Source organism: Artemia franciscana, chromosome 5, assembly GCF_032884065.1.
Source record: "Artemia franciscana chromosome 5, ASM3288406v1, whole genome shotgun sequence".
NCBI classification, from domain to species: Eukaryota; Metazoa; Arthropoda; class Branchiopoda; order Anostraca; family Artemiidae; genus Artemia; species Artemia franciscana.
In genome coordinates, this window is record NC_088867.1 from 13,213,786 (window position 1) to 13,232,710 (window position 18,925).

Consider the following 18,925-nt stretch of genomic DNA (forward strand, 5'->3'; position numbering starts at 1 on the left):
ACTATACTCACTGTAAAGAAAAAAACTGCTGATTTAAGAGTTGTAAGTTTAATAACATTGTTTTTTAATGGCTGCATAAATTAATTATGGGTATTTAAATCAAGCAATTTTAGAGCTATGTTTTTGATTGACAATTATTGAATTTGCATTTCATTATCTTGTAATTATTATTTTTATAAAAGTCAATGGTAGTTTAGTCTAAACATCATTCATCTTGCTAATACGCGACAATGCTAAAATGTGACAATGATCAATGCATGTACATAGTCAAACTGCATAAAAATCTTCTATATATGAACGCTTTGGCAGGGGAGGGGGCCCGAAGACCTTCCCCTAAGAGAAAATGGAAGAATTATTGTTTAGAATTATCTTTTCAGATTCAGACCCGACACCCATTTCCTGTAGGAAAATGGTGTGACCACCTCCCCTTCCCCTAAGAGTCAGACCCATATTTCACCTGTGGATCTATAATCTATTAGTAAATTATTACCTACTTACTATGCCTGCTAAATACGAAAAAAGGCGGAAAGTCTAGAACTGTTAGTCTAAAGCTCTAAAAGCTGAATGAGAAAATCTGCAGTATTAGAACTAAATTAAGAGTTTGTTGCTTTTGAACCTTTTTATCTAGAGGTCACGAGCAACGTATTCCAATTTCCGGCTTTGCTGCTGAAATAGAATATCGTTATAACCTAAAATCATATATTGTAGCAAAACATTTTTTTTTTTTTTTTTTTTTTTTTTTTTTTTTTTTTTTTTTTTTTTTTTTTTTTGTAAAACTACTCTCAATGCAGGAGTTAGTCTAAAATAAAAATCCAGTTTAGCTTGATTCCTTTTATTTCGAAGAATTCTATTTTGAGAATAATTCTGTCATTGCATGTTTTTTCTTGTAAGTTACCGTCAATGTCAGCTGTAAGTCTGAGCTATGAAAAAGATCCAGCGTTTAATATGAATCTTCTCCTGCAGGAAGCTACCAGTCAAAACTCGAAAACCTGTCAGATCCCGTCCATCTTTAGTGCCGTCTTTAAGTACAATACAAGACTTCAGCAACGTCCATTCAGCTACTGTGGACTCCAACGACGAATTCTTCAAGCACTATTTTAGTAGACTACAAAAGCACCAAGAACCCCCAAATGTTTGGCTGGAATTTTTGAACAGTGGTGGAAAGAGATCAAGCTCTCACAATGACAGCTCCCTTTCTGTGCCAATAAGTGCTACAAGGGAACAAAGGCATTGGTTTCACTCAAAGCGCAAAAATTTCAATGACCTTTGGGTCAAATTAGAGCCGATGGAGGAGCCGAGCAAACTTTCTAGCAGGTGAGGAAATAGTACACTATTCCATCAAAACAACATGTTCATCGGATTTATTTTTCCAGCTACAATTGTATATAAAAGAGGGAAAGATTTTAAATCTTCTGCCAGCAAACTTAACCACGATTGGTCTTCTCTGTTCCTGTGATTTTTCATTTTTATTTTTTTGTTGATATTTTTTATTTTTTCTCTAGAATTTTTTCATTATTTTGTACTCTATTATTTACGGCCCCTCTGCCTTTTTTCGATCTTACAGGTTATTAATAAATGAACTGAATTGAATTAGAACCTTAGGAGTAAGGTTTTATCTTTTTATGCTTCGGAATATGGTTGCTTGCATGAGGGTGGGCCTTTAGGAAATGAAGCCCTAATCCTTCAAATAAAAGTAGTATGACATTGACGGTTTTAAAGGCTCATTGAAGGCATAATTCACTCCTGAGAAATTCTTGTACGCGTAGGTACATATATGATACGCAATGCCATAGTATGCACAAGTGAGCCATTAGTGGCCCCAGGAAACATACTCTAATAGAAATTTCTAAGGAATGATTGAGCAGAAACTTTATATACTACTACTATTACTTGTAACAACTCACTGCAGTACCAAGCCGCCTGAGGCCAACACGGCTACACATGCTCCTCATTCATCCCAATTTATCCAAAACTTCCGTTTTTACACCCTCCCAAAGAGTTCCAATTCCTCTTAAATCTTTGCTTACAACATCCTCCCACCCCATTTGGGAACGACCTGCTTTCCGTTTGACCCTAGATGGTTTGTCCACTTGGATGATCTTTGGCAATTTTTTCCTCCTTCATCTGATGAAAGTATCTTAGCCACCTCAAACTATCTGTCATTACAATCGTAGAAAGCAGGATTGAACCATATTTTTCATACAGCTTACTATTTGAATTATGGTCAGTCAGACAGGTACCCAAAACAATGAGTGCCAAAAAACTTAATGTATTAGGTTTTTTGTGCCTTTTGACATAAAAATTACAGCTTAATGATTGGAATTTTGTTTAGCTGATGCATTTTTTCCCCATGCCGTCTGTGCTCTGTTAATGTAATGATTTGGGATGTTTTTCAGCTGCTGATGCTTATTTCCAAACTCAGGTTTAGGAATTGTTTGGCAACATTTCCGCACGCCAAACCCCCCATTCACCCACAATGCTAAAATTTCAGGGTCTCCTGACAACATTTTGAAAAAAATTATGATGGCTATATAAAAAAGATGTTAAGCTTGCTGTTTGAATTTCTTTAATGCAGTAAAAAAAGACTATTTTCCATAAATAACACAATCTTTTTTTTGATTTTTAAAATTCGTTCATTTTCAGAAAAGAACTAAGTTATGCACGGTTTTTGAAATTCCAGTGTTGACACGCTATTTCAAGATCCCGCTAATAACATATCTTGAAGCATACGCTCACTATTTTGAAAACCTCTCTTTTTGTCCACTGTTTTTCAAAAAAGTTCTTATTAAAGTCATTTTGGCTCTAGATGGTAACTCAGTATTAGAGCAAGTCCTTTAATTAAAAATAACTTTTGTGATATTGAATATTGAAAAATGTATTGATATTGAAAATTTGAGCCACTTACATTGGGTGAAAATTCCGTAAGACTTATAAGAGACAGTTAAAAGGCCAGTTTTTTATAATGAGAAGTATTATTCTCTGTTGAGGCATAAACCAAAGCAAATATTTTCACCGTTACTGTGGAAGTCTTACTCATTTTAGAGGACTTAACCAACTGCTGAAACATCTGAGTCAATGTTTGATTTGGAACTTCCCTTAAAAGAATAATTAAAAAAATGAGTTTCAAGTCTGTTGTGTATTACCAATCTAAAATGTTCACAGTTTTATAAGAATTACAGATTTTAAGCTAAAATTAAGTACAATAATCCAAAGCAGAGTAAATTATCTTCACTGTTGTAGTAATATTTTTCATTTCTTTTTTTACATTAAATTTTTTTTATTGACATTAATTTGCACTAAAGAATGAAAACCTGATAATTCAGATAGAAATGAGGGGGTAACAAGAATAATGATAGAGAAAATAATAATGACTAAAAAAACCTGCAAAACAATAAATTAATAAAAAGAAAATCCAGAAAAATTAAATACAAATCGAAATAAAAAGAAGAAAAATAAATGAAATAGAAATCAGTACATAATAAAAACTTATCAAGCCTTTAACATTGTCTAAGTCTTAATTTTTTTTTTGATTGGATTCCTAATTAGGCACATTCATAAAAAAAAAGTTAAAACTTTTTCGCATGCTGACCAATGGTGGGCTCTACGCAGGTACAGATCTCTTGACTCACTGCCTTCGGCCGACGCTTCCTGTGTTTCCTACCCATATATCTCCAGAAACCCATTTAGAGCTGGGTAGACTCTGGCTGAGCTTACAGTCACACCATTGACCCCGTTCCAACCAAAATAAACAGCGATTTTAATGGACTCAAACCCTGTTCACAGGATTTCAAGTCCGGTGTGCAATTGAGGTGAGGTAATATTCATATGGAGAAGAAATGAGCAATAACGGACAAAATGAAAATAAAGATAAATAAAGATATCTTATTCGGCAGAATCGAACACGACCCAAACATGAGCATAAAAAAGTAGACCAGAAAAAGAGAAGTTGAAATTAGGTAAACACCAGAATTGCACACTATTTTTCTTGCTCATGATTATCAATTCTTTACTTCTAGTTTTGCTATTTGGTTCTTTATAGATTCGAGCTCAAGCTTGGATGACATTTGTTGGCCACATACAAGTATATTTCGCTCATAATATTCTCAATGGTAGTGGTGATATCCTTGCCACACTCATCCTGAACTATTTTCAAAATTGTGCACGTCATTGACTCTTTTATTTTTTAATTTCGTTATCAGTTATGACGAATTTTGGGAGTAAATATCGGGTAGACGGTTCAGATGAAACTGCTTTTAGCAACACGTAGGTTTTGGAAGCTTTCTGATAAATATCAAAGGTTTTGGAACAACTTATTTAAATCTCCACATTCTTACCAGCTTTATTTTCAAAAGGGTGAAGGTTGCCATCCTCGTACGAAATAGAGACTTTTCTTATTTTGTTCGAAAAAAGTAAGTATTTAAGAATCCCTTTTTATCCTTTGATACTCACGTAATCCGCACTGGCGGTAACGGAAAGTCATTGAAAATCATAAGCCAAAACTTCAGTTTTGATACAGCGTAAGCTACGACGTCATAAAAAAAAAATCCAATTTCTCATTAGGTGGGAAGGCCCACCGCAGCAGTGGCAATCAGGAATTGAAGCATTTAACCGTGACACATTTAACCGTTTTATGTAAAATTTTGATTGAAAAAAGATTATGGAATTTCTGTTTTTCATATTGCTTAAAATTATAATATATAAGAAGTGACACTTCAATTTGATGACAAACTGGATAAAAAATAGAGCATGGATCATAGAATGCTTAACCAATCAAACAGTTCGTGGTAGCAGAACTGTAAATAAAGCACATTCGAATGGTAACCACAACTAAAAAAACGGAATTTTAAAAACAATATATTTACCTATTAATCTCTCCGTTTTATAGTGATTCCAAATATATAACATATGTTTGGCTTAAAGGTACTCATCATAAGGTACTATATTAAAGGTACTCTCCTTATTAACGTAAGGAGATTGGCATAATTTCAGAAAAAGTCGGGAAACACTACCAAAAGTGGTTTGATCATGATTAAATTTGCAACATCAAATTTCGGATGCGTTAAAACTCCTAACAAAATTTTCAAGCCCTGAAATGCGAATGGATTATCTGTGAATTCCAATTGGACACCAAGAGTTTCTTACCTTCTTTCAATATGGATCGTAGAAGGGTGTTGTCCAGCAGCAATTTAGGAATTTAAGAACCTTGATTTTTTGTAGATGTGTTGTATTCTAGCTCTAAAAGCCTATTGATAAACTTAACAAGAAGCATGGCCGTATTGTAAGATTTTAAATTGCACATTAAGAGCAGATATAGTCTAGCAAGTGTAATCCTGCATTGCTGACTGACTCTGTGTCCTTGCCTTTTCATCACGGTTAGGTGCTTTTTATATGGTTCTACAGTGAATAGGTGATAAAAAAAGCCCCATCTTGCCTTTTTGGTATGAGTGCCCGTCATGGTGAAACATAATGTAAGGTTATATTTTCTTCTTCTTTTTTCGGTAGGTTTTTTTTGCTCAGTTAAATTAAAATGTATTTTTTTTTGTGGATTGATTTCTGCTTTGCATATTTTTGCTCTCTGCTGAAATTGGGGAGCTACAAACTTGAGGAATCCTCCTCTTCCGGGTATAATTTTCAGTAGTCGCCCTTTTGATCCCTTCTTATGCCAAGATATGAAATCTGCTTATGCTCTGACATACTTTCAAACCTTAAAAATTTACATGGAAATTAACTGACCTTTTCCTGCAAAAAAAAGAAAGAAGTTTTCAATCTAGGATAACAAGATTATCAATGGATTGGATTGTTCTCTTCTAAGCTATTGCTTTCTTTTAAAATATAAGATGCTTTTCTTTTGGATTGACTTTGACTCAGTTTTTTGTTCTCTATGATAATGTTGAGAGGTAAATTTTCTGAGCTGTAGAAACAGTGGTATAGTCAAAGGGGGTATTCAAGAGCTCTTTACTACTCAGCTTAGTCCGAAATATACACATAGCAATGTGGGTATTTATGCTCTTTTGCAAATTGTCAATATCGAATCAATTTAATAGAAACTATCCTTTTTCTAATCCCTCCCCTTCCCAATAAATTACCCATTCCAAAATAATATTCTGTGCTAGTGGAAAAAAACCTACCCCAAAACAATATTGTTGAAGTCGTAAACTACGAATATGGAGTTGATATTTGAAATTTAGTTTCTAGCATTTTTCTGTTTGTCTTCACTTTCTTGTTGTTGTTTTTGATATTTATTACTCTTGTTATATTTCATTATAAAATGCTATCAATTTACTTAAAGACGATTCGAAATAACTAACCAATTGTACCGCATCATAAATGGATGCTGTACTTTTTTTATGGTATGTAAATAAATTTCTGTTACAAAAAAGCACGAATTTTTAAAATATCCTTCTCGGGCGTAGTAGGGATTCAGCTTAACAGCTTCTTGAACAGCATCAATCTTATCATGGTTGCAGCAATAGCTGCTATCTAGTGAAGAGCGAACCACGGCTCATATTAGCCGAAAGTTTAAAACCGGTCTAAACAAAAAACCGTCAAGTGAGAAGAATTTATCGTTTAATTTCTTAAAAGAAACGCCAAAACTCACTCTGTTATAATTCAAATTGGTACCTGAAAGTATCTTGGTCAGATGTGATAAGCATACGAGATTTCTTAATTAAAATGCTGCCTATCCGGAAATAATAAAAGTTATGTATTTGTAAGATTGGCTGTTTATCTCTTTATTGTGGATTATTAAATATTTTGTATGTTTTACTATCATTTATCCTTTCTTGTCCTCTATTTATCTTCTTTTAAGAATTTATTTATTTATTTTGATTTGTTTTGTTATTTATTTTTCAGTTTTCAATTTTTGATTTATAAGTGAAATATAAATGTATCGCATTAGTATGCCAAAAGGATGGAAACAACCATCTGAAATAAATAACAAAATAAAAGAAAATAAATATTTAATACCAAATTTAATAACATAAATCAATAAGTTATTTATGAGAGATAAATAACCCAACGGGTTTACCTGATGGTTGTTTAAATGGTGTTGCAAGTATTGTTTTTGTTTGTAAATTTGCTTATCTCTCTGGTAACTTTATTGTTTGGTTTTAGGGTGATGCAAATCCATTGTGCCTCCAAAAAAAATCTTTTAATCCAAGTTCTGGTAAACAGAGTCACCTTTGGACTTAAATTAAGACCAAGCTTTGTTGCAGTTGGCTATAATTCTACAAGTAATAGCTCATATTTTGACTTTTTTTACGTACTTAAATAAGAGCCACCCATATTACGAAACTAAAATCAAAGCTAATTCTTTTTGTTGAATCCTTAACTAAGAAATTCTGGGAATAATGAGAGAAATGGTACTAGGTCTAGCAACCGAACAGTTGGGAAAGTGAAACTCAAATTCTAATGCACCGATCATCAGGTAACAAAAATAAATTGATAAATTACCTAAGTGTTTTGAGAAGCTGTGCTTTTTGAAGAAATTGTACCAAAATTTTAAAAACCGTTTTTTTCTTCATATTTTTTAATACAGTTTGCTTGAGTATGAAAATATGATTTCATTATAGAGCTTTGTTTACCTTTATGATTACTATTTCATCTTTTATTTCAGTTCCAATCCATGGGATCGTCCTCGGGCGGACATTATTACTATCCATCAGACTTTCCAATCCTTCAGCATGTCCAACTCCAACTCAATGAAAAAGCAATCTCTGTTGATAATGATCTGTCTTTACTACGCTCTATGAAAGAGTAATTGCAGTTATTCCCTTTAGATAGTCTTTTAGGTCTGGTGTGTACTAATACGGCCGTGCTTAGTGTAAAAGGCGTATTGCAATTATTTTTTTCCGATTTTTGATTTGAAAATTGCCAAGGAGTCAATTTGTGTAGAGACTTGTCGAGGTTCTTAAAGGTGAAATCGATTTAGGGTTCTTTACGTAGACCATTTTGCAAAACCATTTTGCTGCTTCAGAAAATTTACAATACAATGTTACGTTACTTCGCACATAATCTTACCGCTTATTAACGTACTTCTTCTAAAATGCTAATATAACAACTGTTTGGAATTCGGTTCAATGAAAAAATTGTTGGGTCCACTTTTGAGGTTCTGTGAGCCAAGATAGCAATTTTTAAAAATTCCTTATTGAGTATTTTAAGAATAAAAAAAAGTGGAAACACACTATTCTTACAACTTTACTCCTGATCAAGAAACCAAACCTTGCTTGGATATAATCCAAATAAGAATGTTCTTTAGTGGCCACGGTGCACATACTCCTAAAAATAATTACTAGGAAAATCTCGGGTTTCTTAAACTGTGTTGTTAGGCTTAAGCGAGTATTCAAGGAGTCATTCAAACTTGTACCTTCATAGAAAAACATCATACTTAAGAATAATTTAAACTAATTAACAAACTGTATCTTAAGTAGCTACTTTAAGGGAAATAATAAAATGTTTACAACCCAAAATATGGGTCGATTGTCGTAGGTCTTTTATGGTAAGCACTTATTTCTAGGTTTATGTTTATGTATAGAGGTCTTTAAGTTTTCAAAGAAGTTCTGATATACTTCATACCCAAAAATTCTGCTTTGCATATGGTCGTAATATACTTACCCCAAAGACATCATATTACCGATCTCCAACTCTGGGTAAAATCGTATGGAGAAAACATTGATAATGTAGATTCCTCATAGGTAGAATGTGCTTTACCGGATATGATGAAATTTTGTTTTATTCTTCTCTAATCCTCCACCTTCTAAGATGTGTTCTGCCAACCAGGAAACAACGTGTTAAGACTTCTAGAATTAGTGTTATTTGCGGCATAAGGTACTCTGGCGTCTTCACATACGCCACGGTGCTGGCAACCATTGTTAGTTTTGTTACCTCAACGTCACTATTTTTTGATCGCTTGCAATGTTTTATTATGCATGAAAACTTGTGGCTCATCCTGTAATTTTAATCGATCGAAGTTATTTGTACGCGAAATAAATATTTAGATATACGGGACGTGTTTTTTAAGTAAGGTCTGTTTCAACATAAGTACACAACGAAAGGCTATTTCAAAAAAGTGAACTTATTTTCAGAAAGTACTTCACTCTATTTTTCGATATAGTTGCCAAGTTTGTTCAAACACTTATTTTACCTCCCAACCAATTTTAAAACACCCTCTTCATAAAGACTTGCCGCCTGCTCCAATAACCAGGGGTTCACTGCCGTTTTCACATCGTCGTCATCATCGTTACGGTTGCCAATGGGGTGTTTTCTGAGGTGGAGAAACAGGTGATAATCATTCGGTACAAGACCAGGACTGTAGGGTGGACGGTTTAAAACTTCTAAACCAATACTGTCCAACAAATTGTGGATCTGACCTGCAATGGGAGGTCTGGCATTTTCATGGAGAAGGACCATTCCCTTTGCCAGCATGCCATGTCTGTTGTTTTGTATCGCTGTGAGTAACTTTCTCAGCGTTTGGCAGTATGCCTCGGCACTTATAGTGGCTCCTCGTTGCATGATGTTGACGAACAAAACATAAAGCCTATCCGAAAACACCGAGGCCATGATTTTGCTCTGAGACACAGTCTGTTTGGCCTTCACCTTTTCAGGTAAGTGAATGTGTCTCTATTCCGTGCTCTGTTGCTTCGATTCCGGCGTGATATGCAAAACCCGTGTTTCGTCTTCAGTTACGATCTGACTCAAGAACCCGTCGCTTTCTTCGTGATAACGAGTCAAGAACATCATCACACAGTCAAATTTTTGGTTTTTGTGGTCCTCTAATAGTTGTTTCGGTGCCCAACGGGTGCACTAGTTCCCTAAACTGGAGGTGTTCAGAAACAAATTTATAAAGTGCTGACCTCGACACCTCAGGAAATTCGTTTGATGGATCTGTTATGATGAAGTGCCAGCTCTCACGAATCCTTGCTTCAAGTGAAGCCACCAAATCATCTGTAATCAAATAAGGGTGACTGGAGCGGTCCTCATCGTGACATTTTCACGGCCGTTTCTGTATTCTCACGCCCACTTATGTACTTTGCCTTCACTCATAACAGTATTACTGTACACTTAGCAAATCTGTCGATGAATATCTGCACCAGAAAGGTACCTTGCTGTCAAAACCGTATCATTGAGTGAACCCCACAGGCGGCGGGCGAGTTGATAGTCTTGAACATTTTGAAAGCACAATGGAGAGCTATTCAGGCTAGGTATACTCCTGAAACTGAGCACAGTTATTCCTGAGTGGTACGTGACGCACGCGCTCGTTGTGGTATGCGCGCGAACTACTATTGTCAACAATAAAACAGGCCTTAATTAGGACACACTCCTCGTATTTAGTGTCTTCCCCAAGATTTATGATGTCTTAGCCAAGTTTATTAGCGAAGATGTTTAGATGTATGATGTGTTTTGAATAGTTGATGTTCAGAAGATTCTTTCATAGTCCAGGCAATCTCAAGACTTTGACAGAAAAATGCCTGTTAGTTAAAACTATAAATTTATCTGAAACGTAAAGCCTGGAAGTGGAAGGCATAATCCAGAAATACTGATTAACTTTTATCATTTTCCTGACGCTATAAACCCTACTCTCAGATGTCTGTTGACTCTGATTGTATTCCCCATTTACTGGAAAAACGTTTGCTAGAGAATTGACATCTAGGGATTAAATAATATTAAACTCTATTTTGGCATAGCTTGTTGTGAGGAACCTGCAAGCAAAAAGGAAGCAAAAAATTAAAATTAGGAAAAAAAAAGAAAAGAAATCCATGTTATACCTCGTTAGTTATGCTGAATAGTTACGCTGTTGTTATGCTCCTTGTAATGTTTATCATTTTTAATGGTGTGCCATCAAACTATGCGATTGAACTTCTGTTTTGTTAGAAGTCCTAACGCTAAGTCTTGGGAAAATGCCACTACAGATATGACCGGGCGGTGCATACACTGCATTCTCTTATGGACAGTGCACTTTTGTCAACTTATCGTGAATTGTTCTGAGTTATCCTGTAAAATTATTTGATGAGTTTTTTCTTCTTGCCTGACATATTTGGAAGTTTGTTGTAGTACTCGACGCGAACAAACTATTTTTTGTTGGTTTTTAGACTTCTGCAAAGGTTCGCTGACCTTTCCTCCTCTCCTCTAACTCTTATGCTGTGATTGTCTTCTTCTAAAATACATATTCTTATATAAATTTATTATTTAAAAAAATCATGGCATCCTTCAGAGAGAGTTAATTTTATTGAGGTCTTTGGAAGGGCGGGATGTTTTTTTGGGTAGGTATGAAATCAGAGTGGTAGGGTGATGGTGAATTCAGTAAGACAGTGAAAACTGAAATTGTGGAATTTGGAATCTATTGTCGGGAGTCAAATTTATTGCAGGAAATAACAGTGAAATCGTAAAGTATTTAGAATGCTTAATCACAATACAAGTATTTTTCCGGGAGGGGAGGGGGCAACGCAGATGCCCTGGTGCTCGTTCATGCTTGGAATATCTACTCTGTAACAAATGTTACATCCGTCCGCTTGGGATCTCTTTCCGTCGCCTTCATAGTTACTTCAACCGAGAGGATTTCAATAACATACTAGTGCCTATTTAAATGCTACCTCTGCCTGCTTTTCTCGTATATTTTTTTCTGTGACGTGCCAAATTTGTTTATCTTTTAGCTTTTGTTTGTGTTTTACTTATTGTTTTTTTTTATCGTTTTTCAACTGAATATACAAATAAGTTTTGTCCTGTTTTAAATAAATCAATCCTTTAGATGATTTCTTTAGTTGTTATTTGTTTGCAGTGCCCTTATAGTGTTAAATATTTCCAGGACTCCTGTAAATATGACAAGCTTAAACATCATGCCCTATAAGTTGTGGGACAAGGGAAGGTAAACGTCACTTAGAACCTCGATTGATTTCAATTTCACAATAAATGCTTTACATTCCTAGGAGCACAAATAAGGAGGAGGAATATAGGTGACCATACTTAGTTCTTATTTTCATATGAGTGGTTATTTAGGTTGTTTCTGCTCTCTCCCTCAATCCACTTTCTCTGTTCTTTGTTTCTACTGTTTGTCCCAACGCCTCTTGAATGTCTCTCAGGGAAGGATAGGTACAATCTCTTTTGTTATGTCATTCAAATAATTGTAGATGTGCCTTAAAAATCAAGAGCTAAGAGCTTATATGGCATTTGTGACGAGGTCGGAAGAGCCAAGAGCTCATATGGTATGAGCTCTAGCAAAATTCTAAGAACAAATAGATTGCTTTAAAAGGAAAATCAGAGGCTTAATGCCGGTCGGGATTTAAGATAAGAGCTCTGAGTCACGAGTTCCTTCTAAATATCAAAATTCATTAAGATCCGATCAACCACTCGTAAGTTAAAAATACCTCAATTTTTCTAATTTTTCCTCTCCCTTCAGCCCCCCAGATAGTGGAATTGGGGAAAACGATTTTATCAAGTCAATTTTTGCAGCTCCCTGACACGCCTACCAATTTTCATCGTCCTTGCACGTCCAGAAGCACCAAACTCGCCAAAGCACTGAACCCACCCCCTAACTCCCCCGAAGAGAACGGATCCAATCCAACTACGTCAATCACGAATCTACGACATTTACAAGCGTTTCCTAAGATTTGCGGTTTCCCTCTCCAACTCCCCCCCATGTCAACAGACCTGGTCGGGATTTTGAAATAAGAGCTCTGAGACATGAGCTCCTTCAAGTTATCAAATTCAATTAAGACTCGGTCACTCGTTCTTAAGTTAAAAATACCTCAATTTTTCTAATTTTTCCAAATTAACAACCTCCAGCTCCCCCAAAAAGAATGAATTCGTTCCAATTATGTAAATCACGTATCTATAGCTTGTGCTTATTCTTCCCATCAAGTTTCATCCCGATCTCTCCACTCAAAGTGTTTCCCAAGATTTCCGGTTTCCCCCTCCAACTCCCCCCAAAGTCACTGGATCTGGTTGGGATTTTAAATGAGAGTTCTAAAGCACAAGATCCTTCTAGATATCAAATTTCATTAAGATCTGATCACCCGTTCCTAAGTTACAAATACTTCTTTTTTTCGAATTACACCCCGCCCCCCCCCCCAACTCCACCGAAAGAGAGTGGATATGGTCCGGTTATGTCAGTCACTTATGTTGGACTTGTGATTATTCTTCCCACCAAGTTTCATCCTGATCTCTCCGCTTTAAGCGTCTTCCAAGATTTCCGGTCCCCCCCCCCAATGGCATTGGATCCCGTCGGGATTTAAAATAAGAGATCTGATTTACGAAGTCCTTCTAAATATGAAATTTCAATAAGATCCGATCACTTCTTCGGAAGTTAAAAATACCTCATTATTTTAATTTTTTAGAATTAACCCTTCCCCCCAACTCCCCCAAGGAGAGCGGATCCGTTCCGGTTGTGTCAATCACGTATCTAGGACTTGTGTATATTTTTCTCACCAAGATCCATCCCGATCCTTCCACTCCAAGCGTTTTCGAAGATTTCAGGCTCCCCCCAACTCCCCCCAATTTCACCGGATCCAGTCGGAATTTAAAGTGAGAGCTCTGAGACACGATATCCTTCCAAATATCAAATTTCATTAAGATCCGATCACTCCTTCGTAAGTTAAAAATACCTCATTTTTCTAAATTTTCAGAATTAACCCTCCCTCCCCAACTCCACCAAAGAGAGGGAATCCGTTCTGGTTATGTCAATCACGTGTCTAGAACTGGCGGTTATTTTTCCCATCAAGTCTCGCCCCAATCCCTACGCTCTAAGTTTTTTCCAAGATTTTAGGCTCTCCCCAACTACCCCCAATGTCACCGGATCCGGTCGGGATATAAAAAAAAGAGCTCTGAGACACGACATCTTTCGAAACATCAAGTTTCAATAAGATCCGATGCTTCATTAGTTAAAGATACCTCATTTTTTCTAATTTTTCAGAATTAACCCTCCCCCAACTACCCCAAAGAGAGTGGATCCATTCCGGTTATGTCAATCACGTATCTAGGACTTGTGTTTATTTTTACCACCAAGTTTCATCCCGATCCCTCAACTCTAAGCGTTTTCCAAGATTTTAGTTTTTTTGCAGAATCTGCGATCGCTATGTCACTTAGTAGATACCAAGTGCCATAAAAATTGTTTTGCTCGTTTGGCTCTATGAAGCTTGTGGACTTTTAAGAAAATATTCCTTGGTACAGTCATTTCTGTCAACCTTTTGAAATTTGCTAAACATATGAGCTCAAAGAATTTCATAGCTCTTGGTCAGGTCATCCCTTTTGTTCTTCGCTCGAGTTATTTTAGCTGACTGACTGACTCGAGTTATTTTAGCTGACTGACTGGGGCAATCTTCGTTTGTTCAAAGCATGACGCAAGTTAGATCATTTCCATTGAAAAACTATTGAAAAGTATAAAATCTGGTTTTTGCTTTAGACAATAAAACCTAATGAAGACGCAACTTAATACAACGCGTTCCCTGTTATTTGCATTTTTCATTTCCACGCATAGGAATCTTCAAAAAATTTACACTGGGCAAATGCTTGTTGACTCATTTCTCATTGTATTTTTATGTATGAATTTAAGCCAAACTTTCAGTGTTGTGTTATACTTGGAACATTGTACCTCAATGTTTCAATAAAGCAACGAAATAGACAATGAAAAATTCAATAATAACTCATTAAAACATGAATTACACGATAAAACAATGACTGAAGCTCATAGATATCTAATATAGAAAATATTTTAGCTTTTGAAAAGACAAAATTTTGGTCTTCAAAGGTCTCTTGTCCCTTTTTATATGTATGCATACAACTGATCAAGTTTTGCAAATTTGCTTCCGAAAGTTTTTTTTCTGCCTGACACATTTGACACATTTTTTCTTGGCCCAATGGCTTCAAGCTGAAAGTTTTAAATTGATCTAGAAAAAAAGCTTTCGACCAATTTCCGGGCCCCTTGACTTTCTCGCCCTCCCAACAAAATGGATGGTCGCTTTATCTCAATAAAAATCATTGGTGAAACTTCAAGCCAATCAAAAAAGGCAATTGTGTTCTTTTTTGTCGGTTGCAGCATTTGCATCGGTGAACAGACCTATTTTTTTATTGCTGATTTTGAGAATTAAATCCATCACCAGATGAGGTGTTGACAAATAATTCCCAACCCAAATTCCTCGTAAATTTATCCGTGTTTATACAGACAATATCTAATAACATCAATATATCATTTGCCTGTTACATTTAACATTAATTCTCCCCATTTTTACACCCTCCCTTAACCCAAACTTTTTTAGCATATTCATAGTCGGCAGTTGTTCATTGACAATCGTGAAGTGACACTTTTTCCTCACAAGGTTTCGAGGCGGAGCTGTAGTACTGATACGGGTGTGCTCCCTTTTTTTTACTAAAACATACATTTCTTCATCTGGAAAGTGCTATTTAAGGAGTGGGGAGCAATTAATATTGTCGTGTTTTTTACTTGAATGAGTTGACTTAAAGATTTTGTCAAAAAGTATAGGAATCTAAAAGTGGATTTTATACAAGAACGTATTACCATTTTCAGTCATTCTCCATTTGAATTTTAAGGACAGTAACTCTCAAATGATATTATTATGGGTATGATATTATAAGAAAAAGTTCTTCCAGTGCACCATCTACAACTTCACCTTTCCTCCAATGTGCCATCGCCATTCATTTGAATTTCAAATCATTGTTTGGAATTTTGCATGTAAACCGATATGAAGTATTATTACCTACCATTTAAATTACATGATTTATATGCCAGTCCACGAAAGCTGCTCCCTCCTGATAAAATTAGATTACTCAAATGGTCTTGGTTGCGGACTGCCACATTCCCACTACCCTCAACAAATCTCTTCTTACATACCCAACACCTATCTTTATTTTTAATTGACAACCCGTCCTCTGGTGATAAAGTCATTGGATAATTTACGTCGTGCAGTTGAGAAAATGACTACTTAGCTGTTTTAGTAAGTGCAACCATAGTTGCGCCTACATAGTCTTCCCCACCCAACGTCTCAAATACATCTACAATTTGCATGGTATTACTCGAGTCTCTTTGAGTGTGGGCATAAGAGACTGCATTGGCTTCATGTTCTTTAACACGATTGAAATTTGATGGATCGTACGTATCCATGAGTTTGGCTTCGATATCTAATCCCACCTTGTCGCTCTGAAAGAGGGAATTTTGGAAAGCTTGAACCGTAAGATGGCACTGTCACCCAAAACAGTCTCCAAGGACTGGTGTCCATGACGCTTACAGTGTCTCAAGTGGTGTTTCAGTAGGGAATTCAATTCAGAATTTATAATTCAGTACCGAAGCTAGAACGACATATTGGACAACAGTAGCAAATACCCTATTTGTTCTGTTTACCCTCACTTAAAACCTAACCAATATTAGTACTAGGAAAGAAATGTCTAATTGGATCTGGCTCTGTGGTAGACTCGTTAAGAAGCCATATCTAGTGTTTCACTGATTCAATGGACGGAGCTCCTTACTGAATATAAAATCCCCTTTTTTCTTCAAGTTGTCCCTCCTCATATTCTGTATCGTACTGTAAAACTGAAACCCCCATCTTTAAATATTCGTTGGCTCTCTCAGAAATGTCTATTCCATCGAATTTTACAGAATATTGCCTCTAAAATATCCTTTAGGAAACTCTGCTCTCTACCCACACACATGAACTGCCAAACTATCCAAATTTGCCTTACTGGCAACCTTTTGCGGGGATTTATGTCCTACGACAAGGACTGCCTACTTAAAGCACTTTAAGCCCGTATCAAAACGAAAATGTTGTACACCTCTACAACCTTTTAAATCTGCATTTTATTTTTTAAAATTCTTGTTCCACTCCCACCTCTTAAAACAAGTTCATTTTAAATTTTTTAACACTTAAATTTAAATTTTTGTATATAAATCTACTGACCTGCTCCCATTTTCGTTATGACTTTCTAAACTGTTAGAAATAGTTCCCAAACACTGAAAAAACAGCCTCAAAATTATATGGCTGATGTGTCTGCAATTCCGTTTGCAGGTGATGCAAGTACACCTCACCCGACTTTTCACTAAAAAAATATTTTTGAGTGATGGATTTTTTTATGCTGTCTCGCCCTCGCACCTTCCGAATCCATTTTTCAAGAAGTGCCAGAATCTTGCTGACATAAGAGTGTACTAAGTTTACTGGATCCACATGAATACTACGACTTGTAAGAGTGCTGGAAGGGTCTCCAAATTTAGCTCTAAAACCATAAATATTGTACAAAGCAGAGTTTGCTAGATAAAATTTAGGTAAAGCAGGGGATGAGCCGGCACCATACTGTTCTGATTCCATCATATCACTGTTAGGTGTGGGCGCCTGTTTGTTTAGCACCCTTTCGACCTTGCTAGGTGGCACATGATTTTACTGATTGTCCAAAACTTTTGCGTCGAGGCCGAGATATCTCACGAAACTATCTAAATCAAATTGGAGAAAGTATACCAGTAGGGCTCAACCCAAACTATAATCACACCCCCACTTTGACTTTTCTGTGGTGGTATATATGAATTCACACAGAATTCCACTTGTAATACTGGTTTTTCAGCCTAGAAAACAATAAGAGCTTATTAGCTCATTGAAACACTCATGATTTCATCCTTTGAAAGAATTTATATTAGTGTGAATGAGAGTCCATTATACTTAAGGGTTACCCTTCGGATATATTTAGACTACACTACCAGCTAAGAATTTAATGATTAGAAAGTATATCATGCATGGTCCCCCAAAGTTACCTTTTGCACCCATAGTCTCCATACTACGAGCTATAAATTCAAGGCGAGAAATTACCACATAAATGTGGGTAAGTTGTTTCTTTACGTTTGAGCTGTTATAATGCTCTAAAAAGTCTCAAAAACTTACGGAGGGAGAGTTTGTGTCTATTGTCGGGAGTTTTTCACCAAAGAAGTCCGTCAGCAGATCCTCGATCCAAGCTGGCATATCTGCCACATGCCCTGGTGCCTATTTGCTTTTTCTCTTCTTTATCATTGTCAGAAAACTTCCCTCTCCAACTTAAATTTTTAACTTTCTATACAGGTATTTAAGTTTGTAAGTAGTTTTCATGAGAATAAAAGAAATTTTTTCAAAGAAAAGTAAGCTTTAAAAATTGCCATCATTCAGCTGTCACATTGATTTACAGCCATTTCCTCAAAAAGCGATAAAACAGGCTTGGTACATGCGTCAAAATATCTTCCTAGGACAAGTCTGTAGACCCCGTCTCATTTTGCTAACGTAACCCCCTTTTCCAAAATAGTTAGAAGTAGCTAAAGTAGATGAGAAATACTTATAATAGAATACACTTTAAGAACAAGCCATAGCAATAGTAAACTTCAAGTTTTCATCTGATCCTATTCTGGCGGGGGGAGAAGGCTTTCGAGTAACTCTATATTATTGTCAGAGAGAAGCTTGTTTGCTATTTTTTAGTAAAATGAAACAATATTATCTACCCCTTTCATTTTATGCCTAGGTAAGTTACATTTTTCCGAGCATTTCACACTAAAATGAAGAATTATGTTTACCCACAACATCCCCAATTTGTGATTCACACGTTTTATCATAAAGTTCAAATTTACCGGCTGGTAAGAATCCCCTTCGCGCAATAATCACAAAATTAGCTGTCCGTTAGAAACTACGCCTTTACATCATTACTGGCCTAACACATGCAGGTGCTCTAGTCTTTTCTAACAACCTGCATCGAATAGCGGTTTAATAGAAGAAAAGAATTTTCCAGGAAAATCAGGTTATTTTATCACTGAGAGAACCACGCAATTGAAGGAGAGAGTTTTTTTTGGGTATTTATCCAATGTAAAGAATCATAGTAGATTAAATTTGGGTATGCACAGTTAATTTTTTGGTGGGGGGATGGTATAGAAAGAGAGGCTTATCAACATACAGGCACAAGTTCAATCCTTTTTTTAAAT

At 35.9% G+C, this 18,925-nt stretch overlaps 1 long non-coding RNA gene across 1 annotated transcript; it reads left to right on the plus strand.

Moving 5' to 3' along the window:
- The first annotated feature begins 787 nt into the window (after positions 1–787).
- LOC136026993 (uncharacterized) lies at positions 788–11,747 on the plus strand. The gene is made up of 2 exons (XR_010617468.1): positions 788–1,314; positions 7,616–11,747. It is a non-coding gene; the product is annotated as an uncharacterized LOC136026993 (long non-coding RNA).
- Positions 11,748–18,925: the final 7,178 nt, after the last annotated feature.